We start from the raw sequence: 17138 nt of genomic DNA, 5'->3' as shown, positions 1-17138 counted from the left end.
CAGTTTTTGCATCCTTTCTGTTTTACTAAAGTCAGTGGAAGAGGAGATTTTTAAAGCTCATGAAATCCTGTCTGAATGACATGAAACTGGAAACCATGTATGATAAAGCACAGTGCTGAGTAGTCATATTTTATTGTGTAAAAAACCATACTTAATTCTAATTTACTGTGATTAAATCTAGAACTTACTGATGAATCCAGACTTGCTGTAGTAATCTGTTAGCTAAATAATATATAATAAAACTGAGTTTTTTCTTCTCTGCTCCTTATTTTGTCAAGAGAGTTGACCTGTAGAAAGGGACATGTGGCTTGGAGCTTGTACACATTTTCCTTGGGGTTGTGGTAATTTAAGTCTGAACAATGATTAAATACGTAGTCTATAGAAGATACCAGTAGCCAGGACATATGCAAAAGCCTTATTCAAAACATGTTTATCTGTTCTAAATGTTTTAATTTGATTTTTTAAGCCACATCTCTACCTGTTATTGTATGGTGTGTTCTAGTACAACAGCAATTTTCCATAATAATGTGAAAATTATTGTTATTTATTATTTCTCTCATTATGAGAATTCATTCATTCACATTTAAAAAAACCCATAAGTTTTCTCCACCACGGCTTAAATATATACTGGCAACACAGAATACATTCAGACAGGTTTTTTTGTGGATGAACACAAGATTTCATGTGTTCATTTAGGGAGCATGGGAATATCTTCCGATGAAAAGAAGAAAACCTAAACCACTTAAAAGCAGGCAATTCAGAAAGAGCTGAGGTTTGTTTCTCGTTATTTAACATTAAAAAACACCTTATAAGTAACAACCAAATAAAATGCTTACATACCAGCAAGGCCTGAAAGTGTAAGCAATGTATACAAATAACTTTCAAAAACCTAGGCTGCTTTCTCTCAGTATTTACCATGTTTAAGCTCCCTGAAGACTGCCATAATTAGTATTCTCCCTTGCAAGTAATTATGAACACCTGTAATTTAAAAAAATATTTGTCTGAGATATAATCCCGTGGGTATTTTTTTTAGAACCTTCCTCATTTGCTCTTAGAAGTTCTTTTCCACTAACTTCTACTCTTGGGATACTTTGAATGGATTGAAGTGTTCCTCTTCAATTACTTTTAAAGCAAAATGAGATCTGAAACAACACTGAAAATGTTTTTCCTCCCCATGATCACTTTGGAGTGAATGCCATAGGTTCAGGGTAGCTGATTACTACCCAATGCAATGGGGAGATAAGTGAGGTCTATATAGGGGATAGTCAGACCAAGAGTAGCTTTCAAAGGGTCCTCTGAAAATTTCATAGCAGATGGCAACAATGTATGGTCTGTATTAATTGCTCTACATAGTTCACTTCATGATGGACACATATTTTAAAATACTTATAATGTAACCAGAAATGTCACACAAGATGGCTGCACAGAAACTGCCTTGTTGTGGACCCTTGGATCGGACCCTTTGTGATTACAGGATATCTAACTGATGTCTTGATGTCCTACTATGGGAAACAGGATGGTGGTTCCTTCTGAAACTCTGTCCTAGGGGTAGCTCTTAGAGCTATTCAGTGACAGATATGGGTTTTTCAAGTAACTGAATCTTAAGGAAGATTTTTGTTAAGGAATGGTAAGTTCATATCTTCTCCCTGTCCTGTTCCACCCTTCCTCAAAATAGGCCATGTATCACTCTTTGGGAATTATGCAATACTCAGAAGATACTTTTGATGCAGAAAACCCCAGCGTTATGTTCCTCTCCTTTTCCTTCTGCTTGGATATGTAGCAGGTCAAACTCTACAGAAATAAATCTTCTATACCTGGATGTTGGCGTTAGCTTTAAGCTGAAAGATTTCCTCAGAATTTATTAAATAGTAATTTTGCTTAATGTGAGAAATAGACAGGATAAGCCATGAAATCTACAAAGAATTGCCTATTAATTTGACAAACCTAAACTGCTGACTATCTAAAAAAAAGAATTTGATTCAGTTGTATCACTGTGTTGATCTTAGAATGACCTTAGCATTCATTTTGATACAGTAGCCCAGTGATGAAATTTGTGTTTTCTTTTTCATAAAGTATTTTGCAGTTTCTCTGTGCACTGGGTCACCAATACAATCTGATGGAACTACATCTTCATATAAGCAAACTCTCAATGATGGATAAAAATCACTGAAACTGATTTGGTTTAAAAAGCACTTTGGTTTAAAGGCGATCAGGTACAGAACATACCCCTGAATTCACATGAGGGTTAGTGAGTGTCCTTTGAGGACAGAGATGCAGAGCTTTAAGACTTTAAACCTGTGGGTAACATATAAAGCACAGGACCTATACAGTCTTCCCAGTCTCTGGACAAAATGTCCCTCATGGGAGTTTTCTCAGTCTGTGCTGATAAGGAATTCAGACCGTTCCACTTTTGTATCCTCCTTTTGTAGAAAGAAATACCCATTGCACAGGCTCAAAGGAGACCCATGCTGGGCCGATCTTCAGTCAGGCTGACTGGGAGACCAGGAGTCAACAGCTCCTGTTGTACACCTCAGTGAAAACCTAACTGGCTCCAATTTTCATTTTTATTCCTCTTTTAATCACTGTTAAAATATAATGGAGACACTGTATTCTTAGAGGGCCGAAACATCTGCTGTTACCAAGCTATATCAGTTTCAGAATTTCTCTGCCTTCTATAACACAGTAATACCAAACTAAGAAAAAGTTAATTAATGCCAAACCAAGAAGTAGAGTGTACTTCAGAATGCCCTTCCTCTAGCATGTCATGCAAATACTCTACAAGAACAGGAATGGTCTAAAGCTAATCAGCCCTATGCCTGGCTCAGAAATCACCTCTAGAAGAAGGTCTTTTCAAGGAGCACTGCCCATTCCCTTTAAGGACCCTTAATGTTTTCAGGGAATCGGCTCTGCCTGGTTATGTTTGACCTTGTTAAAATGACTGCATTCAAACAAAGGGGAACTGATCTAGATTTCTCAATGAGAATAAAAATGAAAGCAATCACTGGCTTTTCAAAACTTGGAATGGTCTTGGCTGGATATGCTCACCTTGTAATTGTATTTTCCCAAGAGCCTTTCTCCCAAACAAGAGGTTGGGATGCTATCGTAATGTCAAATCTGACTCACTGTTACAGTTGCTATTAAAAGTTAGCAGCTGTAATTAGGGGAGAATTTTGAAGCTGCAGTGTTGTATTGTCAGTTGTAACAGCTTTTCATTATCTTATATTTTTCTTTAAAGTGATCAGCTTTGCAGAAGTTGAATGTGCTTTTATCATTTTTACTCTGGAAATGAGCTGACACATTTAATATAATTTAGATAGAAATACTGTTACTGCAGAAAACAATTGGAATCTGTGAACTTTTTAAAGGATTTTGAACACAGGAGACAGCCATAGTGCTTAGAGGGATTTTGCCATCATCCAATTAAAATAGTCCTCCATTCTCTCTAATACCATTCTATCTGGTCTTAAAATGCGTAAGACTAATTACATTAGCCCACAGAGGCTTGCATGGCTAATACTATTGGCCACTTCCTCAAATAGAAGAATTATGAACGATTAACAACTTTGCAAAGAATACCAGCATTCCTGCTGCAGGACTAGATGTGATACCTAGATATCCTATCATTTTTACACTCATCTTGCAGCAGTGTATGGTAGTTGAGCTTAGAACAGATGCCAGTGTTGAAATTGCAGCAGCCAATTCCATTGTCCCTCCAGCCTACTTTACTCCGTCAGGAAACCAGAACCTTTTGTTGCCGTTTTTAATCTGGTCTTTTACTGAGGATAGGAAGAATAAAGACAGAGCCTTACAGATTAGCCTTATAATAGGACAAGCTTTGTTATGTGTGACTTCACTCCCTTAAAGTCCCTTCACTCATATCAGAAAAATAATTTAGTTTTCCGGGGGTGGACCCTCTTTCTTAAAGACCTGGAAGAATGCAGTTGGTGTAGGATCTAATTGTGAAAAAGACTGTGTTAGCAGACTATCCTGTGGCATGCAGCAGCCTAGGAGTCGAGATACAGCTAAAAGAATACGGTACAATTGTCATTTTTGGCAGGCAGCATCCTTGTCAATATGCATGAGCACTCAGATGAATGAGAGAACCTGTCACCCAAGGGGTGTTACACATTGATGACAACAACCAGTCACAGGTCCTCTACTCTAACATGTAGTTAGATTATGTTCTCTTATAGTTGTCACTCTGAAAGAAGGAAAACTGCTAGGCAGGAAAGGACAAGCAGCACTGGTAGTGCAGCCATTCTTGCAGCCTGTATTGATGTTTTCACTTTTTGGATCCTGCTTTATCATTGAATCCTCAAGACAGGAAAAAGTGAAAGTTCTGTCAGCGTCAGGAGACCCAGCAAATGTTAAAATTAATGCTTCTAATACTGTCCACTGTATCCCGATTAGAGACCAGTTTAGCCCATGATTCTTAGTTCTGGGAATGCTATCTCACCCCAGCATGCTGGTATTAGATTGTATTGTTTTGATAAATTTTAATTTCAGGTATTGTAACATTCACATCCAGCTAAAAATCCCTCAAGGTTGAGATTCATGGTCATGTCATGACGTGGTTCGTATACTCTTATTTTAATTGGCCCAGATGTTACTGGCTCTATCATACAGTCCCCAGATTTTTTGAGGCAGTATCTAAATAATGGTTCAATTTGGGATGTTTTGCTATTATTAATGTTTGGATAGGGATGATGCCTTTCAGGTCACAAAAGCAGAAGTAATCAAGCAGGTATGGATGGGCATCCTTTATATTTCTAACACATGACTAGTACATATCAAGAGATGGGTAACAAGGCTATAATGTTTCAGAAAGGATAATTCCTCCTGCCTGTGAAACTCCAAAAAGCTCATGAAATGCTACATGGGAATTTTATTGTTGTGAATCTAAATTTTAGATTTGAAATTTGGCAAATGGGAGCTTTAACCACAGCAGGAAAGATTCTTTTCTTTCAAACGCATTAAGAGTTCACTTCCTGTTCTAGGCAGGTCTAACACATTGGAGTGTGTGTTTGGTTGGGTTTTTTTCTTTCTTTTTGTAAATCTTAATGCCCATCAAAGTAAATCTCATGAGTAGTAAATGCAGTGCAATCTAAATGATGTTGGATAGTATTGGACCATTGTATGGTCACAGTCACCTACAGAATGTTCAGTATTTTGGGGAAAGTAAATCTCTATTCCCTTGAGGTAGTGGGCATGTTCTCCTAAATTTTACTTTAATGCTCAGAAGAAGTTTATGTCATTGAATGCTTTTCATTATTTCTTCCCCATATAAGCAGTGTATATATACACACACACATAAATCCTAAATAAGTTTATAAATTGAACCAGAAGATTAGGGTATTATGCTTTCCAGACTAAACAGGTCTTTGAAAAAATATTTAACTTGGACTTCGAGAGCACTGGATGACATATCCAGCACTGGATATACATTTCCCAGTGCTGTGGGAACCTCAGTTCCGCAAGAACTAAAGCATTGGTTCTGACTAAACCATTTGTGATCTGACTTACTTTCACAGGGACATGTCAAATTGGAATATTTGAAAATTAGTCTGTAGAATCTGAATAAGAAAATACTTCAGTATCTTTTGATACCTTTGAACATAGCCTTTCCATAGGCTTAAAATCTCACTACTCCAAGGAAAGCACTAAGGGCAATTTAAAACTGACTAAAGAAAGAAGTAGTCTTTTTTCTACTTTGAGGTCCTATTGCCTGCTTCTTGAGATTATTGAACTTTCATTCCAGTATACAGGAAAGCAGCATATCACCAAGATGAAACAGAAAGCTTAATAGGCACTGTATCTCTTGATGTTTATGGAAACTTTGCCAACAATCTTAAAAGAAGCTGAACTGGACTCTAAAATACTGACACAAATGAAATTGGGAGGAAGTGGTACTACCAGATGTGTCATTCACCCTATTAAAATACTGCATTATTCTTCATTTTATTAAATTACATTAGAAATTACATGTGTCCAAGAATAATGGGAAATCTTACTTGTAGGAAAAGTGGCATTTATTTTTTTCAGCAACAGATTGAAATAATTGAAATCTTACGAGTAGATTGATTACTTACAAAATTAGCTTTTAAAGAAAAGACATTTACCTTTCCTAACAAGAACAAGGTGTGTATCTATTCCATATTTAAAATTTTATTTAATCCTACTCTAGGGTGAGGGGTGAAAGTTAATTCTCTATTTTTGCAGAGTTGTAACATGGCAACGTGATTTTGATATGCCGTCAGCTAGGTGTACTGTTACTTCTTGCAGAACGCTTAAGGTCATTATAGAGTACTTGTTATTGTTAGGCACTAGGTGGCCTGCTTGCTAAAACATAGTAATGGAGACTTGCACAAAGACAATTTGCAAAGCACTGAGTGAAAAATAAGTACATAAAATTGCATCTTTAATTTGTAGTAGAGGATGATGCATTTAAACTATCTGATGCACAGTTACGTATGCGTGGAAATCTGCAGGTAGTACAACCTACCTAGAACCAACTTAGCACACAATTATTTTGTTCCTGTTTTGCAGACGATATTTAGTTCCTCTCCGTATGTTTGCTTAAGGAAGACCAGTGACTCATTCATACTTCTAGTGAAAACATTCTTCTCTTACCCACCAATGTCTTAACAGTGCTGGCATCAAAAGCTATTTAACTATATGTGTGTCTTTTTTCCTTCCCACTACCATAAAAGATCAGTTTCCCACTGAAAGATGGGATACTAACCTGGATATTCTTTAAATTGTAAGCTCTTAGTTCTCTTGAGGGAAGTTAAAAACTAGCAAGTACCACGTAGTAGTAGCATTTGTTTTAGAAACCTAATGGGTTGTTGTATTATGCTCAGAAACATGAAAAGAGTCAGTATTATTTATTGTTTCTAAGCAGCAAATGTAACAAATAATGTTTTAGGAGTTGAGTGTATGTGTACAACTAATCTGATCTCAGGTATCAATCTATAGAAAACAATAAAGAACAGTAAGCAAAGCGACTCCTTGCTGCCTTTTTTTTGTTGTTGTTTTGGTTTGGTTTTTAGTAACTGAAAGCTAGATGTGACCTGTGGTCTTTGAGTGTTACGACTTGAATCTGTGCTAGAACAAATTGTGATAAACTATATTTTTGAGCATTTTTCATTTGTTAGTCTGTGACTCCTGTTAGTGTCAGTAGGAGATACATGGTGACTTGAGGTAGAGTTTACTTTGAACTTTTGGACATCGATTTAAAAAAAAAGTATTGATTTTATTTATTTAAAATGTAATGAAATAATCATTTCAATAACAAGCCTTCATTAAAAGTAGTTTCACTGTTCAATTGAATGACTAAATAATTAACACAGATTTATTTCAATATGATTATCACCTCCTTAATTTCAGGTCAAATGCAAGACTAATGAGATGGCTGAAATTCTAATGATTATTTTATCTGTCATTGATAGAATTCTAAAATATTAGCAGTCAAGGAGAGTTCAAAGCTTTTACCATTCTGCAGAGACCACGTGAGAATTATATATCTGAACAAAGGAATGAAACATAATCTGCATTCCAGGCCACCTATTTTGGTCGTCATCTTGGAAATTAATCTTGCAGCTGTTTTTCAACTGAATTCCCCTAATGTGTCTGTTATAAAACAAATAAATGAACAAACAACAGAAAGCCCCATTGCACTGATTTCTAATTGTATAAGAAAGGGCATTGTGTGGCTACTGTAATTACTTGTTTTGTTTTGTTCTGAAATCATATGAATTTAAACAATGGATTCAGATGACTGATCATACTTTTCTAGGACAGAAAAGACATTTCGACCTGTTATTTGTGTGCTTTAATCTCAGTAAAAGTAGATCACACCAGCAAACATATGGCAGAATATGGTGTGTTCCTGATAACGGTTAACTATGTATTTTTTTTCCTACAAGAAATTCCCAGTAGAAGAGGAACTACAAGAACTTGTATTTTTGTGGTTTGATGAAAAAGTGTATGCCTCCCTATTCCAACCAGATCTGAGCATGAATCTCTTGATTTTAAAGAAATCAGACTTAGCAGTATCCCTCAGGTTATAGAGGATGACTCCCCATTTAAAATAATGCAGCATCCGTCCACACTGTGCACTGAGGAATAATATACCTCTTCAAACTCTGTCAAAAAAAAAGGAAGAAAATCTGTGATATGTGGCTCACAGTAAAAAAAAATTAAAAAAATAAAATAAAAAAATCCCATCACTAATGCTGGTGGTAGCAGTAGAGAACGAGCTACTAATGATACACATAGAGAGTCATCACTGTGAGACATTAGATTGCCTCTAGGAATTCATCTCTGGATATCAGAAAATGGGTGTGATATACTGTATCCCATAAAATACAATATGATTTTATTAGGCAAAGAGACCTGCAAACTTAGGACACCATATCACACTTCTTATACGCTGGCATGTTTGAAAATACTTAAAATATCACATAATATCTTTACAGTATACGTGAGACTAACATCAAGTTCCAGGAAATATTACAGTAGTCCTGTTAAACCTTCCCATATTTTGTTCCCAATGATTATGTTGCCATAGAATTTGTGGCTACGTTTCAATACCACAATACTTTAATACTTCCAGTTCCTATACCAGACTAGAACATTTTCTTTGGGAAATTTGGTCTAGTGCACTTAATATATATCGCGTGTAATGCGACACTGGAATTCTCATAGATTTTAGTAACAGAACACCAAGGTTTCTTTACTAAACACTCAGGATTTGAATTTTCTAAGTTCTGAGCATCTATTTTACTGGAAATCATTAGGAATTCTGACTGACAGTTATATTGTCAGAGGTTAAAGATTTGAAATGTTACTACTTATTCATTTAATCACAAATCGATACTACTACTTCTTATACCAGTAATTGATAGAACAGTTAATCTTATTGTTGTTCTTGTCTTGTGAAGCAACATGTAATTATGTCCTTGTGTCACTTGTTTTGAATGACTTAAGCAAGATCAACACAACTTCTGTAAAAGAAAAACATCCATTTTCTTGGTAGTCTTGGGTTTGGAGGCATAATTAGCTGATCTAAAGGAACAGTCTATCTGATGTGTTTTCATGACATTTCTATTACAACCCTAATACAAATGTCTAACTTCCAGAAATAACCAAAAAGCCTTTGGTCATTTCTAGTTTACTGAAACAGGCAAAGCCACCAAAATGTGAAGCATGATAAAACTTACAACGATACGGTATTTAATATAATCCCATGTTATTCAAAGATTCTCTGTGTTGTGATTACTTCAGCTAATAGGTTGGCATGTGTTTTGTGGTATTTTTTGTGCGCTTTTCTGTCTGTCTTACATTTAAATAATAAGCTGTTATCAAGTGGTGAATATGCTCCATTTATATGTAAAATTAGTTTTTTCACTTGGGTTTATGGAGTAGGGACATGACTTTTATTCAAAGCAGAGGAAGAAGAATATACATCTATTTGAAACTTTAATTTAATCGTTGTTCACATTATTTCTTTAAGATTTTTCCTCATTTAGTTCCTACTTTCAAGAACTAATATCCTATTTTCTTCAAAAATGTTCTGTGCAGTGTACCAGTAATGATAAAATGCATAATGGGCCCATGATATTGTGTGAGAAAATGCGCTTCAATATGATTTTTAAAAGCTTTTTCATGAACACCAATGACCTACAGGACTCTGATATACAGATGAATACTGTTTGTTCTCATTATTCATGTAGTTATGACCCCACCACACACAAAAGCCTTTTGAAGCTGTTCATCCTGTTGCAGTGTGTCAGAAGAAGGAGGAAATAATATCCCAAACTTTTCTGTTCTACATTACAAGCCTGAGTCTGTGCCACATCATTGACAGTAGACTGGCCACACAAAGTCAATGAGCATGCAGATTTCTAGCTAGAAATATTTTGTCCACATTACAAAACCCCTTTTATTTCATCCTAATTGTTGACAGGTTTCAGTGAGGAGGCAGTGAAAAAATGCAGACCGCACATTTTCCGTTATTTGAGTGCAGTCTATGAAGGAGCTATAGTATTTTTATAAAGTTTATGGATCTAGGAAAAACTTTAAGAATCAAATTTTCTGAGATTCTGTTAAGCATCAGCTTTACAATGGCAGGCTTCAGTCAAGAGCATAGCTTGTTTTGATCTGGCCTGACATTTGTAATAATCTAAGTGTTCAACGCTAACAAATAACAGTCTATGTAAGTATTTAATAAAGTTCTGTTGGTGAGATACATGGGCTCTCTTATTTTACACTTAAGTTGAGGTGTTTGATTTCCAGAGCTATAGTTCGACCAAATTTTGTAAACCTACAGAAGGCACCACTGATTTCTGTGGGCTTTCAATCAAATCAATAGAAAATTGTTGACCAAATCCTCTACTTTTTACACCATATTTACTATACAAGTAAAACAAAATTTGAAGTACAGAATCAGGCCCTGCACATCAGGCCCTGTAACACATTTTAAAGTATTGTTAAAATTCTGTTTCATCCAATTCTGCGACTTTCTTTGCTGAGTGTTTTTTGTACAAGTAGTCCAACTGACTTTTGGTAGCTGCTTTCTCCCAAGTCTAAACAGCTATGCTCCATCATTTCCACTGGATAATTTAGTTTTCAATCTCCCTTCCAGAATCACTTCAGTGTAGTGCTCCTGGCACAGAATTTCAGTGCTTTGAGAAGCAATCCATGTGTTTGCAATCTCTGCAGCACTTTGGGGATCTGTCAGGATGTGAGGTGCTATGTGCTATAAAGTATTTTACTAGAACAGTTAGGTGATTCCAGTGTTGTTTTTAAAGTAAGGGAGAAATATGTTTTTGTCTATATAAACTTTAGAATTAAAGTATTTTCTTATATGTAAGAGAAATTACTTAAAAATTTACATGAGTTCACCTTTCAAAAGTTGGTGTATCTTTAAAAGTCATGCATATGCTAATATTGACTTATTAAAAGTTCATTAGTATATAAATGATTTAAGTTAAATTTTGTTACAATTCATGCATAACTATACATCTTTTGTTTGAAAGCTACATCAAATAATGTGAAAAAAATGCAGAAAGCACAGTATAAAATAATGATTGTAGTTATTTCTGTCTCTACTTGCATTCTATCCACATGTTGAAGCAAAAGTCACTTCAAGCTAAAAATGTAGTAAGGAGAGAATTCCTCCTTAGGAGGACTGGAAGAACAACGGGTAATTAAAGACAGATTTGTGTCACAAGGAAATAATCAAATGAGTTTGAATTTTAAAAATATAGTTACTATGTATTACAATATCATAAGGGATAAATTCATGCCCTTAACAATATGTTTATTAGTAAGGCTTGCTCTTAATCCATTTAACTGTAACGACCTGGGATCAAGCTAGGATGCTTTTGGTCTCCTGCTTAATAAATAACAAGAAATCTTTTATCGAACTGTGTTTCATTTTCTTTTATATGTGTTTATTTCCTGTAGTTAGTAGAGGAAAAAGGGCAATTCACTTCTTCCTCAGAGAAGATTTTTCTAAAGCCACACTATGCTACAGCTGCTGTTGCTAACACCTTTTATCTATACACCACCTTTTGCTCTGAGTGATCCCCAAAGTGCTTCATAGACTAAATCGTTTTTTTTTTTTCCTTGTGCCACTGAAAGTGTGTGCCAACAGTGTTGCACTGAAGTGGCTTTGGGAGAGGGATTGTGGAACAGCCCCTCCACCCAAACCTATGAAACACTGGCTTTTGTGTAGGCCGGCCTGGGGTAACTCGGGACAGAGTCTGCAGAGAATTTATAAGTGCTTATTCATGTAAAAGTTCACCAAAAATTACAGCCTCTCTTTGCCCCAGTTTTCTTCATTTGCACATGTAATTCAAAAGGCAATACACACACCTGTGCCACAGCTCCTGCCGAGCAGGTTTGCTGTTTCCTGCTTATTCGGGCTGGTTAGGCCATGGTACTTGATGGGGTACCTTGTTGGAGGGTGCTGCGTCACCAGGCAGCGAGGGGAAAGCGGCGGAGGGAGGCACTGCCTGCGGAGGGGATGGCAGCAGCCCGCCCACCCGCCTGCGGGAAGCTTCCAGAAGGAGGCCGGGAAGGGCCATGTGGGGCGGTGCCCCGCGCGGAGGCGGGCGGCGAGTGGGAGCCGTGGTCCGGTGCTCTCCGCGGTCCCGCCTGGCCGAGTGCGGCTTTGGGGGCATGAGACTGGAGCTGGTAACCTGTGGGTGTTCCCCAGACTTCCCGCAGCGTCGGCCACAAGACATTCGAGAGCTAAAGATGGTGGTTCGGTCTTTGCGTTCAGGTAATGAAAAAGAAAGGGTTTCCCTAGAAGATTTCTGAGGCTCTGTGGGGGGGAGTGATGAGCCTTTAGGCCAGCCGGGGTCAGGGCAAGCCTGTCTGGAAGGAACTGGCCTGCCAGGACAGTGAGTGGAGAGACTTTTACTTATAATATTATTTTTCTATTGTGTCTCTATCTGCTTGGGTTTTTTTTTCCCATAAAAGGACTATGGTTTTGGTTCTCATTGAAGTTATCTTGAGGTGGTTTTGTTATGCCTTTGGGAAAGCCTTGTTCTCAAGTTGTGTTTTCTTAGGAGAGTCTTTTATTACATACTGTGATGTTTTATTCATATAGTGGATTAGATAGGGTCAGTTAGCTAAAAAAGGTGTTGATGGCTTCCCTGCCATTTGGGCCTATACATAAATTATGAGAAAATTCCTTCCAACATGTGCCCTCATGTTCATAGTACTCTTAGAGATTCTAGAGCTGAGTTTATAAATATGTGTTCTTATGTATTGTATCTATATGTTACATGTGCCAGCTTCGGATAAACATGGTCATTAGATTGTTAATTGGTGACATATATGCTAAGGTATAGAAAACCTCTTTTATGATGTATTGTATGTTTTAAACTCTTGACCAGTACCTTCTAGTTTCAATCTCATTTGCATTTAAGCTATATTTAAGAAGAACAAGAAATCCCATATGAAAATAAGAATCTGTGCTGCCACTGGATGAAGAACATACTGTTTCTTATTTAAAGACTTCCATGGAGACTATGCTGCTGTTAAAATTTTGCTTTTTGCTGTACTGTATAAATTTTTGCTTGAAGGAAATAGATCGAATAGGAAACATTTTGCTGCTGTGGAGTGTTTGCAAGGATGAATGTAAAATTACCTGAACTATTTTCTTCCCATTTTACTGAGGAAGAAGAAAATAAGTTGTTTAATGCTTAGCTAGTTATTAATTCTAATAATAAGTAATGAAATACATTAGTTAAGGACCGCGTAAGTGTATGAATTTTGTATGTTTTAACATGATCCTTCGTGAGCCTTGCAGCATCAGAAATAGAACCGTGTCTAATTCCAGACAGCCTGATGGGAGGCTGGAATAAACAAATACTAAAATAAATTTTATACGTGCTTTGTTGCTGTAACCTGCTGGTCCTATTTTATGTAGGCATGCTGATAATTTGCTGAGCAGGAGTTACAGTGAAAGTTAAGCTACTCATTTCCTTTCAGGCTTGGAGTACTGTAAGAACTCGTTACAAAAATCTGTGAGCATAATTTCACAGGACATTCAGCCTTTTCTGGGTATGTTATGCTAAGGCAGAGGAAAGCTGATGGAAATAAAAATTTGAAGCGATTGAGGAAGAAATGTAAAGAAAAAGTAAGGTTCTGGTGTCATCTGAAGTCTAATGTATGAATCCTGATACCCAGTAGAACTTTTTTTTCCTTCAGGTTTTGATGCAACTAGTGCAACATTCCGGATATTCTGGGTTTAACAAGAATTACAAAATGTAAATAGAAGATTTTATTTTTTTTAAATGCAGGACAAAAGAAAAAATGGCTATATAGAGTTTTTTGTTGTTTGTTTTCTTGTAAGTTTTGGGAACAGCGTTCTCACAAATGGAACTTTTGGTTAAATGACAAATGTAAGTTAGTGTAGTTACCTCATCTCTGTGTTTTGAACTGGTGGGGAATGGAAGAAGGCAACTGATTTCTGCTACTCTAGAATGTTGTTATGTATGTGACTGGACTCTAGGCAGAATTGTATCAGGTATAAGTAGGTAATAGACAATATAGCATTCAGCTGTGAGCAGTACTCCTATCATACACTAGTACTTGAATTGTTTAGTAGACACTGTGACTTATCTTTCTGCTATTCAGTAATTAAAGTGATTGTTTGGCAACGAGGCAGTAAAGCAAAATGCATTATGTATGAAACAGGTGATCTTGACAATTGCCATTTCAAAGGATTTGACAGAAGTGACTAAAATAAGATTTACTTACATTTTTAAATAAATAAAAATGTATTTTAACTTGAAACACATCCAGCGATCACATATGTGGTTTCACATAATTGCTTATTGTGATATGCTGTTCTCTTGGCAGTGGTTCATGGATGACTTTTCTCTTGTTTGCTTTATCAGAGATTTAATTTTCAGATTTGAGGCATGAACAGATTTTCCAGGACTAAAACTAGAGCAATTTTCACTTGATTTGCAAAATGTATTCTTGTGTACAAACACACAAATAAAACACTAAGAAAATGACATTATGAAACATACCAATAATAACTTGATTTTTTGTATTGTTCTTGAAAGTCGGTAATTGAATTTTAGTGAATACATATTTGAATTCGTAGAGCAGGGTCACGTTAGCTTTGGAGGTGTAACATTCAGCAGCTTTATAGAGGGTTTGTGTCTGGGTTTTTTTTGTTTGCTTGTTTTTGCTGTTGTGTGTGGTTTTTTTTCCTCCCCTTGTTCAAGTTTCCCAGTGTTTCTTTCCTAAGAAAATGGAAATAGCTGTGCTTATCAGGGAGATCTTCACCTTTTTTCCAAGGTTTCTGTTTTTAACCTTTAGCTTTCTATACAGCTCTGGTGCACAACTATTTCACTGCTTATAGCAGGACTATCTATTTCCTAGTGTTACTGGTATATAAATAAATTTGATGCTGCATATTCTCACATTTTTCTGAAAGAAGTTACAGGATATTTTTAAAATACTTGCTGAGTGGTTGCTAGATGAATTTTCCCAAACATGGATTGTACTTACTATTTTAGTAAAAGAGAGACTTCAGCTTTACAGGGATTTGAAGCAATTAAAATAAATTGTTCTTTATGCCGTATATCAATGTGCTTGAGTTCAATTGGTCCATTCAGCGTGCTCACTGCCTGTTGTGTATTTATAGTTCTTTTCACTGTTTCCAGCATCTTGATACAGGTTTTAATGAGCACTCTTCCTATTACTTGCAGATTAATATCAGGAATATAGAATTCTGTTTCAGTAAGAATTTATCAATTGCTTGTTTTCCACACCTTGGCTGCTTATTCATGTGGCTGCAAGAATCTGCCTTTTGGTCATTAATGTTTTATTTCTTCAAGTGAAGAGCATTTCTTATCCCCTGTGATGGAGAAGTAAAAAACCCAACAAACTAAAAATACTTTATTTCTAAAGCAGTGAAGACTGAATCAGGAGAGCATGCAACTGTAAGCAAGTCATGGCTCACACTTAATTCTTTTCTTGACTTAAATGGATATGGGGTGATGTTTTCTCCTGGTGATAAGAATTTCCAGTTTCATTTTGTTCATCACTGGAAAAACAATCAAATTAAAGAAACCTCATTGAAGTCAGTACCATCACGCTAATAAAAAATAGATCAAAGAAAATTGGTCCCTTAGTGGATTTAGAGTAAAATCATATGAATTTGAAAGCCTTGATAATAACAAATTGTCTGTTTCTGTTTGAGGTAGGTCTTTTTCTTTGAATATAATAATGCAATATACTATGTAGGGAGTGGATCCTGTGGATAAATATTGATGGCTGCAAAATAATTTGTTTGAAGCATTATAGAATGTGGAATAGAGTTCAGGTTCTTTGTTACCATTTGTGTCTGGTCTTAAAAAAATGAAGGGGATTCCTGCCAGGCAACAGCTTTGTAGTGTTTCTTATTGCCATCAAAAATGGTAAGAAATACTAGTAAAGTCTCTAACTTCTTTTAAAAGTTAACCACCATCAAAACCAACCAGTTCTTTAAATGAAACGTGGTACATGTTGTGACAAAGAATAGACTGTATTCAGCTATATGAGTGGCTTACAGCAAAGAAAACCTCCAACAACCAAAAACCTAAATACTAAAAACCTGCAGCACCAGAAAAGATCCTATCTCATAATCCAGCAGCTGAAGTCTACAGGATAAAGTTGAAATCCGTATCAACATGATTTAGAAATCCAAAAGCTCTGGCATATAGCATAGGACTGCTTAATTATCCATGGACACTTTAGAGGGAGCCTTTGTGAACTGGTATTGTTGTAAATAGCTCACTCTTCAGTCAAATAATGTAATAATTGTGCTATTGACTGACAAATAGAGACCATGTCATGGAGATCTTTTGCTTGAGAAACACTTTTTTAACACAGGGATTTAAATACTCATATTTAAGGAGTCCACAGTGGATTAGCAGCAAATGAAAAGGATATTATATTGAAAAAGTGTGGTATCCTAGTGAAATTTGTCCATGTAATTAAGATAGGTTCAGGAGTATGAAGATAAGAATGGGAGTGAAATTTTCAGGATTTCTTTCTCATATGATTTCAGTATGTGGATATTGCTGTAGTTTTGGACTTCAATGTAGTATTCCTAAATTTTTTAAATACTCTCAGATGCTTTTTTTCTTAAAACTTGATTTAGCAGTTACAAAATATTACCACAGCTTGCTTATTCCTACTCTTAAGTCAAATCTGAACCCAGGTATCAAGAAATAGTGCTGCCTTTTCGTCCAAAGTGGACACCTGAACTCTTTACTACATTTACAACTTTTCTGTGATCTTCTTAATTAAGAAATAGCAGTTGAGTCCTGTAATAAGTTACAGAGATTCTGACTCAAGTGGGACCAGATAGAGCCTTGTGTATAAAGAAGAGATTTAGATTCTTCCTTCACGTCATACGCCATTAAGTAGTTAAAGTTTTTGTATTCTGTCTACTTTTCAGGGTATGATTTGACAGCTGCTAAAGGAAGATAATAATGAACAATGTTAATATTTAAATTGTGTCATTAATATTTAGTATAGTGGGCAAAAAAGGCGAGTATACTCAAGTGCATAGATACACAGATGAAAGACAGCAAACCTCAAATTGTTTTTTTTCCCCT

Source organism: Leptosomus discolor, chromosome 9, assembly GCF_034619465.1.
Source record: "Leptosomus discolor isolate bLepDis1 chromosome 9, bLepDis1.hap2, whole genome shotgun sequence".
Lineage (NCBI taxonomy): Eukaryota > Metazoa > Chordata > Aves > Leptosomiformes > Leptosomidae > Leptosomus > Leptosomus discolor.
This window is presented reverse-complemented; position numbering follows the sequence as displayed.